Source organism: Erithacus rubecula, assembly GCF_903797595.1.
Source record: "Erithacus rubecula genome assembly, chromosome: 5".
NCBI classification, from domain to species: Eukaryota; Metazoa; Chordata; class Aves; order Passeriformes; family Muscicapidae; genus Erithacus; species Erithacus rubecula.
Genome location: NC_136687.1, coordinates 33,789,013 through 33,805,845, shown reverse-complemented (window position 1 = coordinate 33,805,845; position 16,833 = coordinate 33,789,013).

Genomic DNA, 16,833 nt, shown 5'->3' with positions numbered 1-16,833 from the left:
TCTCCCTGGAGATATTCAAAAGCTGTTTGGATACAATTCTGAGTAACATGATCTAGAGAATCCTGCTTGAACAGGGAGACTCCTGGAGAACCTCCAGTGGTCCCTTACCTATTCTGTAATTCTTGAAACTGCAATAATGCTTGAAGTCTTCCCCTTGCCATAGTTGTAATATTTTCTAATTGAAACTAGGTCCACTTTCAGTGGTGAAGGAAAGGGATTGCCTAGAGGAGCAGAAGGAGCAGTCTGTAAATGATTCTCTAGAAAAATAGGTTATTGCATACATAAGTATACTTTTTGAATGATGAAAAGGAGGATGGGGACTTTTTAATTTCCCTAGTATCAAGAAAGAAAGGGAACTACCTCTGATAATGCAATATTTCTGCTTGATCTGGCAACATCACAATTCCCAAAGCCACAAACTGTTTTTATGGTTCTAGGAACAGCAGTACAGACTGTTCACAGCATTCCTCTGACCTTTACTTCAGAAGGAGAAACAGAAAGAAGTCCTCTACTTCTGGAACATTGCTAAGTGGAACAGTTAATCTGGAAGTTTTGCAACATGAATCCCAAGAATCAATGATTGTGAATTACCTAAGACAAACTCTGATGTAGAGGTACAGCCCTTCACTTTGAGAATGTTAATGATGTGAAAGAAGACCATTTGTAATCTGCCTAGGATCATCTGAGAAAACTTCTTCAAAGTCTCAAAATTTGCCAGCCTTTTCCCAAAGATTGCCAATTAAATCTGTAAATGTGACTGAATTTCAATTATGGAAAGAATATTGTTGCATTTTTTAGCACCAGGATAGATGCACTCCCTATTAGGAGATCAAGTGACATATTGCTTGATAGAGATCATCTCCACTTGTAATTTTTTTGACCCAAAACTACTGAGTTACCTTTTGATGGCCATGCAGATGTTTTGTCTGTGATCTGAAAAGGCTGAGGACATTAGGCATGATAAAACAAATTAAAAACAATCACAGAAAAAAGTATTCCCCAGAAGGTTACTTCAGGTGAAATAGAGTCAAGCACTGTGTCTGCTGGCAATCTCAATATAACATTTAACTGCTGCTTCTCACGATTTCATCAGTTCATTCCAGCAGCATGGCTCAACACACTTTAGCAAGTCTTTTCAGAGGCAGCAAAAATATCATTGCAAACACCCTGGAGCCACAAACTTCACCAGTTAATGTGTGTGGATGCTGACCACAGTAATGCCTTTCTTTTGGGAGTAGCAGAGACATTGTATGCTTTGGTGCTGCTCCTGACTTTACTGACAGGTTCCCTGTAGTCTTAAAAAAGGGCATTTGCCAGGCTCTGCAGTGCCATGAGAAGAGTACCTCTGTACAGAGGTGGTGTTGGTACAACTAATCATCTACCTTGTTCACAGATGTCTGTAGGATGGCCCTGCCTCATGTATCAAACAAATAAAACATATGGTAGGGAGGACACACCCAGACAAGAGCAGTTTACCAAGTAGCACATTTTCTAATAGGTGAAGAATAAAACGTTCATAATGATGTCTAAGGAAAAGCACAGCATTGTGAATGAATGATCCTAGAAGCCTCTGCTGACTTCTTGGAACATGAGAATAAAACTTCACAGGCAGCAAAAGAGATAACTTTCAGCATGAAAAATTAGAAGTTCTTAAAATGCGTGTAGACGTATTTTCCACAGTGCTGTTTTAAACCCCAAAAAAATGATTTGCTCTTCCAGTAAACTGTATTTCTGTGCATTCAGGAGGCAGAACACTGATTCATCAGTTGTAACTTCCTTTCCTTCATCAGGAAGCAACAATGCAAGGGAAAAATAAAAACAATGCAAGGTTCCAGAAAAACCTGACAGACATCACTGAAATCTTTCTGAGGTCAAGGCAATGTCAGACAATGTCAATTCACTCATCAGACTGAATCAGCTTTTAAATTTGTCCTCCAAACCCGTATTGAACGTTTTTGGTTGTGTCTCGAGCGACATATCCCTCTTCTGAATCCTGTGGATGTAACCATTGAAATGGCCTAAACAGCTGTGTTCCCATAAATCTGTTAACCTAATAGCTTTTTTTCTGACTTTGATAAAATCACATACACTACTGTACGCACTGCATCACATAATTGTGTGCTGTCAAGTCAAAATACATTCATGCACAACCCCTTAACTGTGAAAAAGAAAATAATATTAATGAAAATAATTTTAATGAAAATTTAGTCACTACTTTGACAGGATATCATTAATCTGTTGGTGATTTAGAACTAACATGAAATGTATTAGAATTTTTAAAAAATATATATACACCATGTTCTTAAAAGAAGATGAACTGACTTCAGCTTTAGATTTCTAGCTAAATCTACTTACCAAAGCATATTGTCTCAGCTAGAACAAAGGACAGATAACCTTCAGGACCTTGCAGAACTTTACAGAAAATAACAGGAACTTAACTGTCTCAAATTGAAAACAAAGGTCTTGCTGCTTGAGTAAATTTTCATAAAGAACATTTCAAAAAGAAAGTAGTGACCCTCTTTGAGGAAGCTGGGAGTGTGTTTCTTTGGGGGGATGTCTGGTGCCAGAAGATACCTTTTGGATTGAAGGCATCCCAGAACACAAGCAAACAGACTGAAAGGTTGCATTTTAAAGAAGCCAGATGTTTTGATGTGACAGTTCTGAATGAAACAACCATTTTGCACAAAAATCCATACTGAATACAGAAGATGTATTGCAAATGCAGATTGTTTCTTCAGTGATGTGAATAAAATGAAGAAAAGATCTAGAATTTGATCTGTGGTACTAAAGTGTAAACTTCTAATATAAACTGTCAAAAGCACTCATCCTTATGTGGTATATATTTTGCCCTTAAATTTGCATGAATTCACAAGCAAACACAGTCCTGTTTTGAAATCGATGTTGTTGCGCAAATTCAGCTGATTGTCTGCAGTTTCAGAAAGAGCTGAAGTCGGTGCCTGGGGCACAGCTCCATAATAAGTAATTGCATAATAACAAAATTCCATAAAGAATCAGATCAAGTGGCCAATATTCCCCAGTGGTAGCAATGAACATTTTGGTGTAAGAAACAAGGTAGGGCAGAATGATTCTTTCACTTTTATGCACATAATGATCTAAAAAATAAGGGAATGCTCAGTTCAGTTCCCCTTTAAAAGAATTATGTGTTCCCATGCCTCAGACAGTGCTTCCAAGTAAGAGAGTCATTCCTCGGCCATTAGGCAGATCTGGAAGAATCTGTCAAAGTGTCAAAATATGCAGCTGCAGGACATTGCAATGACTAAGATATGGAAAAGGGAGCAAAAAAAAAAAAAAGAAAAAAAAAATCTCTGTTTTGGCTGCTTAACCAGAAAATTAAAAGAAAAACATATTTTCCATTACATGGATATGTTTTGTTGTTTGCTGTACTGAAGTAAGCTTGATCCTTACTTTCATTCCCCACTTCTTAACAAAACCCCTTGTTCAAAAGGAATGCTTTCCAGGTTTTGTCAGAAAAGCAAAGGAGGGAGTGTAGTCACAAATCCAGTGAGAGGTCACCTTTTCTTTTGCCAGGAGGTTGGGATAATCAGACATAGAATATAGAGTCTGGAATTTTCTATGAGAAATTTTTGAGATTTGAAATCATGTCCTTTACTGCCTGAAAGGGCATGCTAACTTCTTGGGTGTGGAATGGCTCTCAACTATTCCTGCTACAATCTGTCTTATGGAAACTGCAGAAAGTGAGACACTAAGAACTGTAAGGAGAGAGTGACTGTTTGGTCATTGGGACATTCACTACAGAAATAGGCACCTGGATTCCCATTTCACTGAAATGCTATTGCTTGCAAGGGTAGGTAGAGAAAACCTTCCACTACTAAAGGACGATCATTTAAGAAGCAGGAGATGCAAATAGTCAGCAAGTTAGGAAATTATTTTTTACAACTTTAATCTCAAACAAACTTTTCTGCTGAAGCTGATATTTTCTATATATGCTCAGATTTGGGGAAGTAAAAATTTCTTTTTGCTCTTTCTTTATTTCTGAGGTTTGAAAACATACAGAATTTTTAGTAAGTTCATTGTATCCAGTACTTTGTTGTTTAACAAAAACCTTACCAAACTTAAAAATTTTACCACTGTATATGGATTTACAATATTTGTTTATATTTCTCTGTACTTCGATGATGTGAAGTTTGGATTTTCTCTCCCTCTAAATGCTTATTATTGCATGGGGAAGCATTAAGCTTAATCCTGTTGTGGTTAAATAAGAAGGTTTAGCAATTTCATTCCATGACTTCAGCTGTTCTTAGCCATGCGTGCATGTCTCTTGCTACTGTTTGATCTGCTCAGAAGAGATTTGGTTCAGAATGTCATCTATATGGAGAATCAGCATAGTTATGAACACATGATTTGGGGGTTGATAACAAAGTTATTTGCTGTAAGGTTGCATCTTCTTGATTGTAAGTAGTTAAGGAAGAGAACAATAAAGCATTTTTGATGGTCATGTCACAGGTGTAAATTTCTCAATGGATGGAGCCATGAAAAAAGGCAAATGAAACTGAAATATTCCCCACCATGAGAATTCCAGGGGAGCCAGTGAGCAGGACAATAGTGCTGCAGTCATCTGGAATTGTTAAAAGTCCAGTCACAGATATACAACAAATTTAAACTGAAACTAGTTCATTTGCAGAGAAGACTACAAGGGTGACATCAGGAAAGGAGAACCTAAGTAATGAAAGATAGTGGAAGGGTGTGATTTATTTAACTTTGCAAAAGGAAGGCCAAGAGGGGCTAGGATTGCTCTCTAGGATAAACACCATAAGGGAATCTGTTTAAGATCTGTTTAAGCTAAAGAACAATGCTGGCGCAAGAACAAATATATATAGACTGACCCTGAAAAAAATCTTGGATTGAATGTTAGAAGAATGTCACTAACTATTAATAAAGTGTTCTTCAAGCAGTCACAGCCATCCCTCAGGATGGACAGTGTACACCTGCAGGTGAAGCTAAGAGATTTACATGTCTGAGTGAGAATGCACAGTCCAGAGGCTGAAATTGTAGCTCTGTAGGTGTATTTCTGTAGAAGCACCGGTGTTTTTCTCTTTAAATTTTGTTTTGCCAAATGAGTCTGATGTTTTTATTACCATGGACCCAGGTGTAATGGCTCTCTTCCAAGCTCTCCTTCCACCGTGTATTCCCAGCTCATGCTCACATTAATTTCTTAAAATGTAGCTGACAGAAGGTCAGTTCTTCTGTACTGTGACATAATGCAATTCAAGAGCAAGTTTCTGACTTACTGCAGCGTTTACTTGCTGATCTGCTCTGCTGTGTGTTTCTGGCCATAACAAATGACCATAATAGCACCTCCTAGCTTAAAGCCCATTAATCTGTGGATGACCTGACCATGGGTTTACTGGAAACCAGGGTTTCATTGTTGTTTATAGATAACAAGCACATTTTTTTTTAAACAGCAAAGTATTTTTGCCAACAGGGATTTTGAGGTGCAGCTATAAAACCTGCCATAAGCTTTATTATGACACTGCAAAGAGAAAGTAAAGGGGCTTTGAAAATTACATAATTTACAATAGAATATTTACTTTTGGCTGTCGGTAATGAAAGATTTAGAGCCTAGCCCAAGTTTTATTGCAGAACAACATTAGGGGTTATGAACTTAAAGGCACCTGTTTTTTTATGTGTTAGACTAATATGACATTTGCTGTCAGATGCTGTAATATTTTCCTTGCAGGTAAAGCCTCTGTTCCATTATCAGCGTTTTACTGAGGAAAAATAAATCCAGCTATTGAAGACTTTATCTAAAATATCTTCAGTGCCATAGGGAACTTAGGTATAGGAACAAACACCTGGAATAAAAATGATAAGATAAGGTCTATTGAAAAGAGCATAGTTAGATAAAAGAAAATAAAATAATTTTCTACAAGAAACTAAAAGTCTTTTTGTTATCAGCTTTTTAAAATTAACGTATCAGTGAGGTCTTAGTAATTTTTCAGTTGAGACAGTTGAGTAACACTTTAATGATGAAATGAGAACTGTGTTCCTAAAATGGGACAATAAAGGATATATGGGTTAGGAAGGAAATCCAATGGAACTTAAGGTAAGCACAGTTTTAAAAGAGGGATCAATTGTCCAGACTAATTCCTGTTCCCTTCATTGAACAGTAGGTGAAATACCTAGCACATATTTTGGTGCTTGCTCTTTTATTCTTTAATATGCCTTTGAAGTAGTGTATGAACTGGGTGCCTGGAAATCAATTTTTGGTCTGCTGAAGAAAATTTTCAGGGTATGCAGGTTGACTCATAGACAATATTTGGTGTGTCTTTTGTCTGTTTGTGTGTGTCCATCCTTAAAAAGACCTAGCAGCAAAAATAAAGTGCAAGAAGAGTATTGAAAATCTGCAGTTCTGTTGCAATGTGTGGCCAGTCCTCAGGGAAGAACTCTGAGGGATTTCATGTGACCTGGCAGTGTTTTTTGGATACAAGAGCTTAAAGAAAGTAAGAGAGAATTGAAGTCATATTAGCCTGAGTTTCCCCCCCATGTGCCATTACGCTTCTTCACATGGGAAGTGAGAGTCTTCATAGAAGAACTAAATGATAGAATTTGAGCTGAAAAGCATCAGGACTGAGTTCTGGCATGCAGATATTTCTCTGGGACATGTACATTATAGGTTGAAAATTTTCATGGGTTAACTTGATAGCAAGTAGGCTTCCACTGTAAAGTCATCCCAAGTATCCTGATTCAGAAGATAATTTATTGCTAGAGGTCATGCTGAAAGGTGTTTACTGGTAGAAGGGAATAAAAAGCAAATATAGAACAAGTGTGCTAATAAGGGAAATGTTAGAGAGACAAACTTTTAAGAGTTTCCTGTTCTCTCCTGAGATCTGGGAGAACAAGCTGTACCTCCAGCACCTGCCCTATGCTCTGTGTATCATCTTGGCAAACATGCCATGTACTAAGCCCTGACGCAGAGAAAAGACCTTCCTCAGGCCTGAAACAGCATTTAAAGGGCTGCTTAGCAGTTCCTTATTTCAAGCAGACATTTGGAAGGCAGATTGATGCAGAATGCACTGTTCAGCTTATGCTCAAGATATATCAAGCACTTTTTGGTTTCTCAGTAATCTCAGTGTCAGTAATTTTTCAGTTTAGCGTAGATTAGACAGATCAGTTATGATAGACACAAAAAACCCCCAGAAGCCTAAGAGGTCACCATCAGATGGATTACCTGCTGATAGAACTTCTCTGAAACTGTGTGAAATGGTTCCCACATCACCAGGCCGAACACTGGATATTGTGATAAGAATAAGGAATGGGACTAGCACTAACAAAAACAAAACAAAAAGGAACTGCATTCAAGGTAGGGGACACTTATTGTAACTTTCTTGTTGCTTCCATATGCTTTTGGAGAGTATCCATCCCTGTCCAATGCTGCTTTCCTGGTGAAGGGCTGTGTTTGTATATTATCTGGCCAGGGGCCTTCCCCCATTCTCAGCCCCTCTGACACTGGGACTAAATATGAGGATGGCTCTTGAGCTCACCATGATTCCCCTCTTTGGAAGTGTTTGGGAGTGTCTCTCCCTTGCTTGTGTGTCCAGAGTGTTTCAAAGCCTGTGAGTGTCACAGCCCCTGCACAGAGCCCTGTCCCACCATGAGGGGACAGGAGGTTCAAGTGGCCCATGGCAGGTCCTTGGGAGCCACTTTGGGCCGGTGTGTGTCCCAGGCCCAGCCTGGGTGACTGCCACAGCCACAGGGAACTCTGTGGCTCTGGGTTTGGGCTGCCTCCCTGCCACCACCTTCCCCATGCCCAGCTGGCAGTCCCAGCTCTGATGGATGCCGGGGGAGGTCCTGAGGCCCTCACCCGACACACAGAAAACAAGTCTGAAGGAGGGAAGGGTATCTGCTCCTCACCTGCACAAGCAGAGTGTTACTTTCCTGAGTCAATATTTACATTTGGTAATCCGTGCCTTTTTAAACTTCAGGTCTTTGAAAAGAAGTGCTCAGACAGCCCACGCATTCAGGTAACCCTGCAAGGTGAAAGGAAGGGGCAGATACTGACAGAAGCGTGTCTGTGTCACAGGGAGTGCGAGCTGTGGAATCAGGGAGGAGGTTGAAGTGGAAGGGAAGAATGAAAACATGGGTCTGTGATTCCCGGAAGGAAAAGCAGCAGGCTATTGCAGACCAGAGGCAACAGGAAAAATGCTCTGCTCCAACATTCTACATATGACATTGAGATTTTGGTTTACCCACATGGCTGCTGAATTGCACTGGATTCTCTGGTGGGCACTCTGGAAATTATAGATGGACAAATATGATAAGTATGTGATCTACCTGTCCCTGCTCCCAACAGCAGGAACCTGGAAAATCTTTTGTTGTGAAAACTGTATCCCCCCCTCAGATGCTTTAGACACTTTCAAACATAGTGTAAGGATTTTCCCATAACTTCAAGATTTCTTGTGATTCCATATTAGACTATTTGTTGTCTTTGCTACTATGTTCTGGCACCAAAAGTTTGTAGAGAGCCCTACTCAGCTGGCAAAGCCAGCTAATTTGCTGGGAACACACCCATTTGCTGATAAAATCACCCATATTTGCCCCATCCTCACCTTCCCCCAAAAAACAAATATTGTCAAGGTAAGGAATATTTCTTTCTTTTGGGTCACACCCAGCATACTGTAACCATGATTCAGTCTTGTGTTCATCCTATGTGGCAAAACTATCAGCCTCATTTTGCAAGGGTTGGAGTACATAACCATATTTTTCCAGCTGAAAGCATAACTAAACATATTTCCTTCCAGAGGAAAACTGCATAAAAATAATTTGCCAAAAAATTTGCATAAAAGTTTCTGATTGTGACTAAAATGGGAAGCCAAACTCTATTCTTACTCACAGCCATTTAAATCTGGAACGTATCCATTGACTTCAATGAAGAGATTCCAGATTTATATTTCTTTAGGCAGAACTTGGCTTGAGTCCTTATACATGAAAATTTTTCACAGGATTAGAACTTCCAAAATTTATGTGATACCATAAATCCTGAAGCAAAGCTTTTGCTTTTATGTTAAACACTTCTTAACCAGCCATTACATATGTCAAAAGTACTATGAGAATATCAGGAGGATATAGGGCTTCATTGCTTCTTTTACCTCCAAATCTCAAATAATTTTGAAATAATACCCATTCATAAACTAGACGACTATGATGGTCTCAGCTTTTTTTTCCTCAGGGGCAAAACCAAGAGAACTTCTTAATACACAGTTCATATTCAAAGCTATTCCTCTTCTAAAGAAATCTTCTAAGGCTCAGATCTTGCAAATATTTAGATGTGTGCTTAAACTTTAGTAGGTGAGCAGCTTCAATTCAATGGAACTGACTCATACAATGTTTACTTGTAAATTGAAGTATTTTGAGAAAATTTATATATACACACACAAAGCCACTATTTCCTTTCATTTTATCTGAACACCCTTGTCATAAGAGTTTGCTGGTCTAATTTAACTTTATGTATAATAATGATGATAATGGAGCAAGGAGCATGATCTAAACATCTACAGAATATGCAATGAGGCATAAACTAGTGTGAATTTAGAACATGGAAATGAACTTTCAGGGAAATGTTTTGATATACCATATGAGAACAGAAACGATGTGAAAAAGACATTAGAAAGCTATGAAAGGTAATAAAATTGCCTAGATTAATTGATATAAATAGCTTTCCTTGGAATTTTGCAGTTATTCATTGTAAGATTGAATTTCCTGTACTCTTGATACATCAGAAGTAATTTACTACATTTGGAATGGTCATGATCCTCCCAAGAAAATGACACAGGCACCACTGAAGATGTCTATTGATCCCTGTTTATAATTTATTGTTAATAAAGATTATAAAATTGGCACCAACTAAATACAAACCAAGCCAACAGACTTCACTATTTCTCCTGAATATATTTTTTGAAACCTCAGTGAAGCCAATGTGGATTTGACAGTTTTGCTTCAAAATATAGACCTTCAGTTCACTTCAGTGGTTAAAAATATATTTATATCCTGTGTTGTGATTAATTAAATTTAGGTCACTGAAGGAGAAATTTTGATGTACAGATAGTATGCCCTTATTCCTTGGGAACAATACGTGGAAATGGAAAGGAAATAAAACCATATGTAGGACAATAAAATAATGGGATTATTTATTATTTTGAATAGTTAAAATAAATATATGCCCAAACTATTATTCTAACTTGTTTTTTATTTAGATAATACGTATATTTGTCTTTCAGTATGTTTATTTAATACTGGTATTTCCCATTAGTCTCTTGAAAGTAAATATTCCAGAAGCTCTGTTAATTCTTTAAAGTAACCATACAGTCTCTTGCTTTAAAATAGAACTGTTTTGTTTAGTTTAAGACAGATGTGACAGCATGAAAAAATGAAAACACAGCATAAATATTAGCATTCCACTTTTTCTCTTAGCTTACTGACAGAAAATCATATGAAATTTTATGTTAGAAAGATTATCACATTTAAGATCCACGTTATTTCTGTATAGAATATATTTTAATGAAAAGTCTAGCTAATGCTACCATTTTATTTGAGATGGAAAAATTATACAACTGCATTAGGCACATAAATCACAAATATTCTTTCAATGTTAGATAAAAAGGTGTTCTCTTGGCATACAAAGTTTCCAGATCTCAATAAGATTAAGAAAACAGCTTGTTTCCTGAGATGTGAAAGAGTGCTTGTACCTCTTTTCTTCTTCTCTTTTCTTAAAGAGAGAAATACATTAAGGGAATAAAGTACAACTATCTTCTTTCTCCCTATTATGAGATCAATTACAAAGCAGCTATGTCAAATTTTTGTTTCCACAAGATAAACCCCAAATAATTTCAAACTGGAATACACAGCAAAGAATCATACAGGACCATTATGATTACAGGACATTATGATACAGGACCATTATGATTATCTTATTTGCACCACTGTTCTTTCACTGTCAGAAGAAATTGTGAAGGAGGGCACAACAAATGTATCACTTTTCTGATCCTGAGTGGCAGTCATGCATAGGAACATACTAGCCTTGGATGAGTATTGCTGTGGATTGATTTTGATTTACACCTTCTGCTGTTCCAGCTGTCATGACTTGCTCCTTAGTCTGTACTCTGGATTTTGTAACTCACTTTCATGGGCTTCATCATCACATTAGGATGTGATCCATTGGTTTCTATACTTTCTGGTTTGCCTTCTAACTGTTGCACCACCAGATGTGCAGTGAGACAAAAACACAGCATTTCAGACAGAACTCTGTGAGTTAATGAGATTTTAGTTGACAATGACTTATGTTGATATGTCAGTCTCACAGATTCTGAGCCTCACATAAGAGACCTCTCACTAATGGAAGTTTTCTGATAATTATTTGTGACTAATTTGAAAAGATAGTATCACAATACACTCCCTCTGCCATTTCCCATTAATAATACCTCAGACAAATAACGTCCTCATCATTAGGCCTGAGGCATGCTTGTGATAATCTGCTGATAATACCAGTTTAGGTTAGAGATTGCTAACAACTCATCTGAGCTCAGTCTTTATCACCAGCTCAGTATGGTTATGAATACCTGCCTGAGACTGTCATGCAGGTCTTTTTATTGTGTGGCCTAAACCATTTGACTGCTTCTTTTGGCATAGAACCCTCTTTGTACCTTTGAATATTCTACTGCAAATTTATTGAGACCTTGCGAAACACAGCAGTGTAAGTTACAAGGAAAAAGTCGTTCTTCATGTCCTACTTGAGAACAGATTTTCAGAAAAGCCATTAATACTTGCCAATTACGCAATCCTCTCCAAAAACATCTATATTGTGTATCCATCTCAAGAAGCATTGGCTTTTCTCATCTGACCAGTTTTTGTGGAATTATTATTACAATTTTAATATCCTATACAGTACACCATTAGAAGTGACCCATGGTAATGTAACATCAAAACACCTCTCTGTCTCATCTATTCTATTTTCTGCTGTTGAAGCTTTGTGTACTGTAGTTCCTGGCAAATATGGCAGCCAGGTTTCCCTTCTCGGTTTCTATGAAATTTCATTCTGCTTCAGTCAGGGTTCACTTTATTTGTACTGTAGAAATTTCCAAGCTGTCTTTGCATGCTGAAATGGTATTTGGGCTAGAGAGATTAGTCTAGAAAAATATAGAGTGCCTGAAGAACAATGTGATGTTTGGAAAGTCGGACAATAGTAGAGTTTATTCAAACACTCATTAATTCAAATCTCTTATTAATTCAAAGATATTAATTTATGTCCATTTGTTGGCCAGCAAGGACTCACATAGTAGAACACAATCCACTTGCTGTAGAGCTCCACCACATTTCTCTGGCCACTGCCAAGTTATCCTGTTGTTTCAGCAAAGCTATCTTCCCTTGGGTACCCTCTGTGGTTACTCTAATTATCTGCAGAGTCTTTTGTACAGCTTCCTGTACTATAAAATTTTCCTTTTTGCTCTTGCTGAAGTGTTCAACTTTGCTGTCATCTGTCTAAATTCCTTTTTCATTTACCATCTTTTAGTCTTCACTTGAATTAAATTAGTTTTTTCTACTTGGATCTTTGCCTTCCCTTTCATCTGTTTCTGATCATGTTCCACCTTGATTGACATTGTAATTATCATGTCCAAGTTATTACGTGGATGTCTGTAATAACTCCATATGTTTCACTGTTGCTTTGTTGAAACAATTTCCTCATTGCCCGTGTTCCAAAAGCTAGATGTTATCTATCTTGTAGCTGCCTCAGGAGTTCCATAGTCTAGAGGATTTCTCTTTTAAACAGACTTGCCAATATTGGTCCTTTTTGTGTGTCAGGTAGAATAAATGTTTTCACCAAGTAGTCTATGCTAAATATCTGTTCAAGAACAAATGGAATAATGTTCAGCAAAGACCTGTTAAAATGTCTGGGATTAAGATAAATTATGACTTTTTAGCTGTGACTAAATTATAAACCTTTTTTATTATGTTCATTTTGGCCTTGACTGTGGCTTATGAGTTACTTGGCTACAATTTTGAATCTGTCTCATGCAGAGGCATGATAATAGTGACTGACTGATGCTTGTACTCTGCCAGTATATTTAAACACCTTCAAGGGCTTGAAAAGTACCATCAGGGTTTGTGTGTGTGTCTGGATGCCTTAAAATTCAACACTTGGATTAAGATAATATGGTTTCTTGGTCTGTCATGAGCGACAAAGAGCTGAAGACTTGACCTTAAAAGGTGTTCAAGCAACTCAGTTTGGAATTGCCATGTCTTACAGGTGTAACACCAAAGTGATATTTATTACTGCCTGGCACCTAACTCAAAAGTTGAACTGAGGAAAACTTAACTTCAGGCCAAATATCATTCTTGATTATCAAAATGTGGAAAACACCTCTGCTGCACGTACTCAGCTACTTTTCCTGCTCAACATTAATCTGTTTGGGGTTTAAGAAGAGTAAATTCCATGCATACATTTTAAGTATTACCATAAGGTAAACCTAATTCTAGTCTGCACATGGAATAATTTTATAAATTTTGCAACACTTTAGTCTGAAGGCTGAGCAGAACAGTACTTGGGTGCTATAGCACACATGTACTGTCCCACTGTGTGATCTATTGATGTCCTTTTTATTCTGGCTATATCTCCCTTAGCTGGTAGCAAGTTGTTGAGGACATCCATGCAACACATTTGCAGTGGGAGAAATTACTTCAGATAAGCTCTTGGCTTGTGTGAAGTGAATATCTGTTTTCAGCTGAAGTGTTATAATATGGAAGTGAAGTCCTGCACTATAATTCACTCTGACCCAAAAGTGTATCAATTCCTGCAGTCTGAGGCTGCCCTGAAATGCAAACCAGCATGTAGTAATTGGAGGCAACTGAGGGACTTCCTTCATGAGGCCGCTTTTTGTCTGAAACAAAAAGCAGCTTTAGAGGTAACTGCTGACTCTGAAATGTGAAATTCTCTAGGATCCCTTGAACTGACAGAGTTGTACAGATGGGACAAGATTTCTATATCTGTTCCTATGTCTTGGAAGATACTGTCTTTTCTAAAGTCTCCTTTTTCTTTATCCTGCTCCACTCTGACTACATATCTTTTGTTATTTCTAAATACATAATTTCTTGCCTCTCACCTCAGCTATATTACAAAATTCTTAGTGGTTTTTTCTGCATATGTAAAAACTGATAGTCTGTAACTACTTTGAAGAATCAAAGCACATTCATAACCATTACATACAGTGAAAGGCTATTACGAGCTTTGAGAATCCTTGCTTCTATGAATAGCAAAGCAAAGCTTTTATATCAGTTGGTACTATATTGCTTCCTGGAGCCTTGAGCTGTATGAAGAGTTGTCCAAACAACTCTGCTTCTCTGCGAAATTGCCAAGAAGAAATTAGACTGGAAATCACTGACAGTTATTGTTGTGTTTTATTAATATTGCTTTTAAGTTTGTTCATATTTTGTTTTGCCTTGCTTCATTAATTTTATTTTGTCATCTATCTATCTATCTATCTATCTATCTATCTATCTATCTATCTATCTATCTATCTGCCTATCTAGTTAAAGATAGCCTCTTCTTGCTTTAACCCAAATGGTTTCACTTCTTATACAAGGTTTCCTAGCTGTTTGTTGGCTGCTCAGGAATTCAGAATGAGCCCAAAAAATGATGAAAATTCTCTCGCCATTCTTTACCTCTGGTTCTCCAGACAAAGTATCTGTTTGTATGAGAGCTGCTTCCAACTTCCTACAGAAGCTTAGCTATTAGAAATCAGTCATTGTAATGCATCATCACTACAGTATAATTTTGTGATAACTTAAGAGTTTGGGGGGACAATTATAGCTCTATATTTTGTGTAGTTGTAAAAGAATCAGATTGCCTGTACATACTAGAGCACAGACATTCTTGAAAGAGATGCAGCACTTCATCCATTTAGAACAGCTTTGTGCTGTTTAAATGTGATTCAAATAAGCAAAATACTTAAACATTAAATTATCTAAAGGATCACAATCTTTATGTGGATTAAATTGCTTGAGGGTAGAAACATGGGTAACTGCAATCCTTTGGGAAGATTCAGTATAGTTTTACTGAAGGGAAGTCCTTCATTGCAAACCTCTTGAGGATTTTTCAAAGGGCTCAACAGACAAGTAGCTTAAAGTAATATGACTGCTAGTTTACCTTTCCAAAGACTTATTGGGTATCTGTCCAAAGACTTTTAAGGGGACTAAATTATGGAATTAGAGAGAAGGTCGCATTGGTAAAACACAGGTTAAAAGATAACCAAAGTAGAATTTATATGTTTTCATTACAAGAGAGGTTACCACTGTAGAATTACGCAGCATCTTGGATAAGCATCTTGGCTTATCAACATATTTCAGTAGAAATATAAAACTGTTTTCAGATAATGTTGTTTATTATAGCATTTAAAGACAGATAAAGCACCTTAGAAATCCATGTGACTATGTAATGAAGAGGCAGCTAACATTCATTTTAGATATGTACAAGAGAAAAGAAATGAGGAAAGAAAATGCCAGCTTTGCATGAGACCTGGTGATCTGCAGCTTTGCTCCTCATAAGTAAACCAGTGCTATGATAAATAGCTCCATCAAAACACTGAGTTAACATTCAGCAGTGAACAAAAAGGAATGCTAGGTATTATTACAAAAGGAAGCAAGAGCAAATGCCAAATAAATGTTTCTGCCATTTAGTATATATATGCTTCATCTTCTCCTAGAATACTGTGATTTTTTTCCTTATCTCACATCAGCAGAATATAGGCCTACAGCAGAAATCAAAAAAGTTCAAGGAACAACAAGGATGATCAAAGACAAAACAGCTTCATAATGAATAGTGATTAAACTGAATGATGTTTAACTGAGAGATGACTGGATTGGCATATGGCAAAACTCCTCAGAATCATAACTATCTGAAAATAGTTGTGTAAAACCTAGAGAGACCTCTTCACTGTCCTTTGCAGGACAGGAATTGGAAGCTAATGAATAAAACTGTAGTTTAAAACTGAAATAGATAGTTGATCATGCATTGGTGTTGAAATTCTGAAATTTTGAAATTCTTGCTAAATGACATTTTTATATTAAAAATAAACGTGCTCAAGCAAACAACTGGAAAGACATTTAGAAATGTGATTCAAGTACTTGGGAGGTGTTGTTAAATAAACTACATGAGGTTCAAGAAATTTGATAAACTGGAAATTATTGAGACCTGGAAAGCATTAGAGAAAATATAATCTGTGCTTGCCCTGCCCTGCACTAGCTTTTTCCTAGTAACTTCCTTTGTCTTTTAGAATGAGGATCCCAGGATACTAATTTTGCTCAGTGCCCATGGTTTCATAGTTTTCTGTACTTCAGTTCTGGTTCATTATTTATTTACATTTTCTATTTATTACTTATTTATATTTATTCTTGTAAATTAAATCAGTCTGTGCATTAATTAATTTCAGTAGTAACTTCTCTAAAACTCACTCATGTAAGCTGGTATTCTTAACAAATTTGTCCAAATTTGGTTCTCTGTTACATACAAGCAGGCTGCCAGCCTCTCCAATAAACACATTCGAAGAATGAAACTGTCAAAGAAAGATATTAATGTGATTAATGAGGAGTATGAATAAATACATGTACATATTTACTGGAAATAACTTGATGAACTTTGCCATTTAACTAAGTTAATTACATTTATATTAACTCAATTTAATAATTATTGTATATGAGTTTTTATGTGTAATTGTTTCTTCTTGGTTTATACTGACTTTGCTTGCTCTGCTCAGGAGCCATGGATACAGGATAAAGTGCAGAGCTGCTTTAAACTTTTACTCAGAG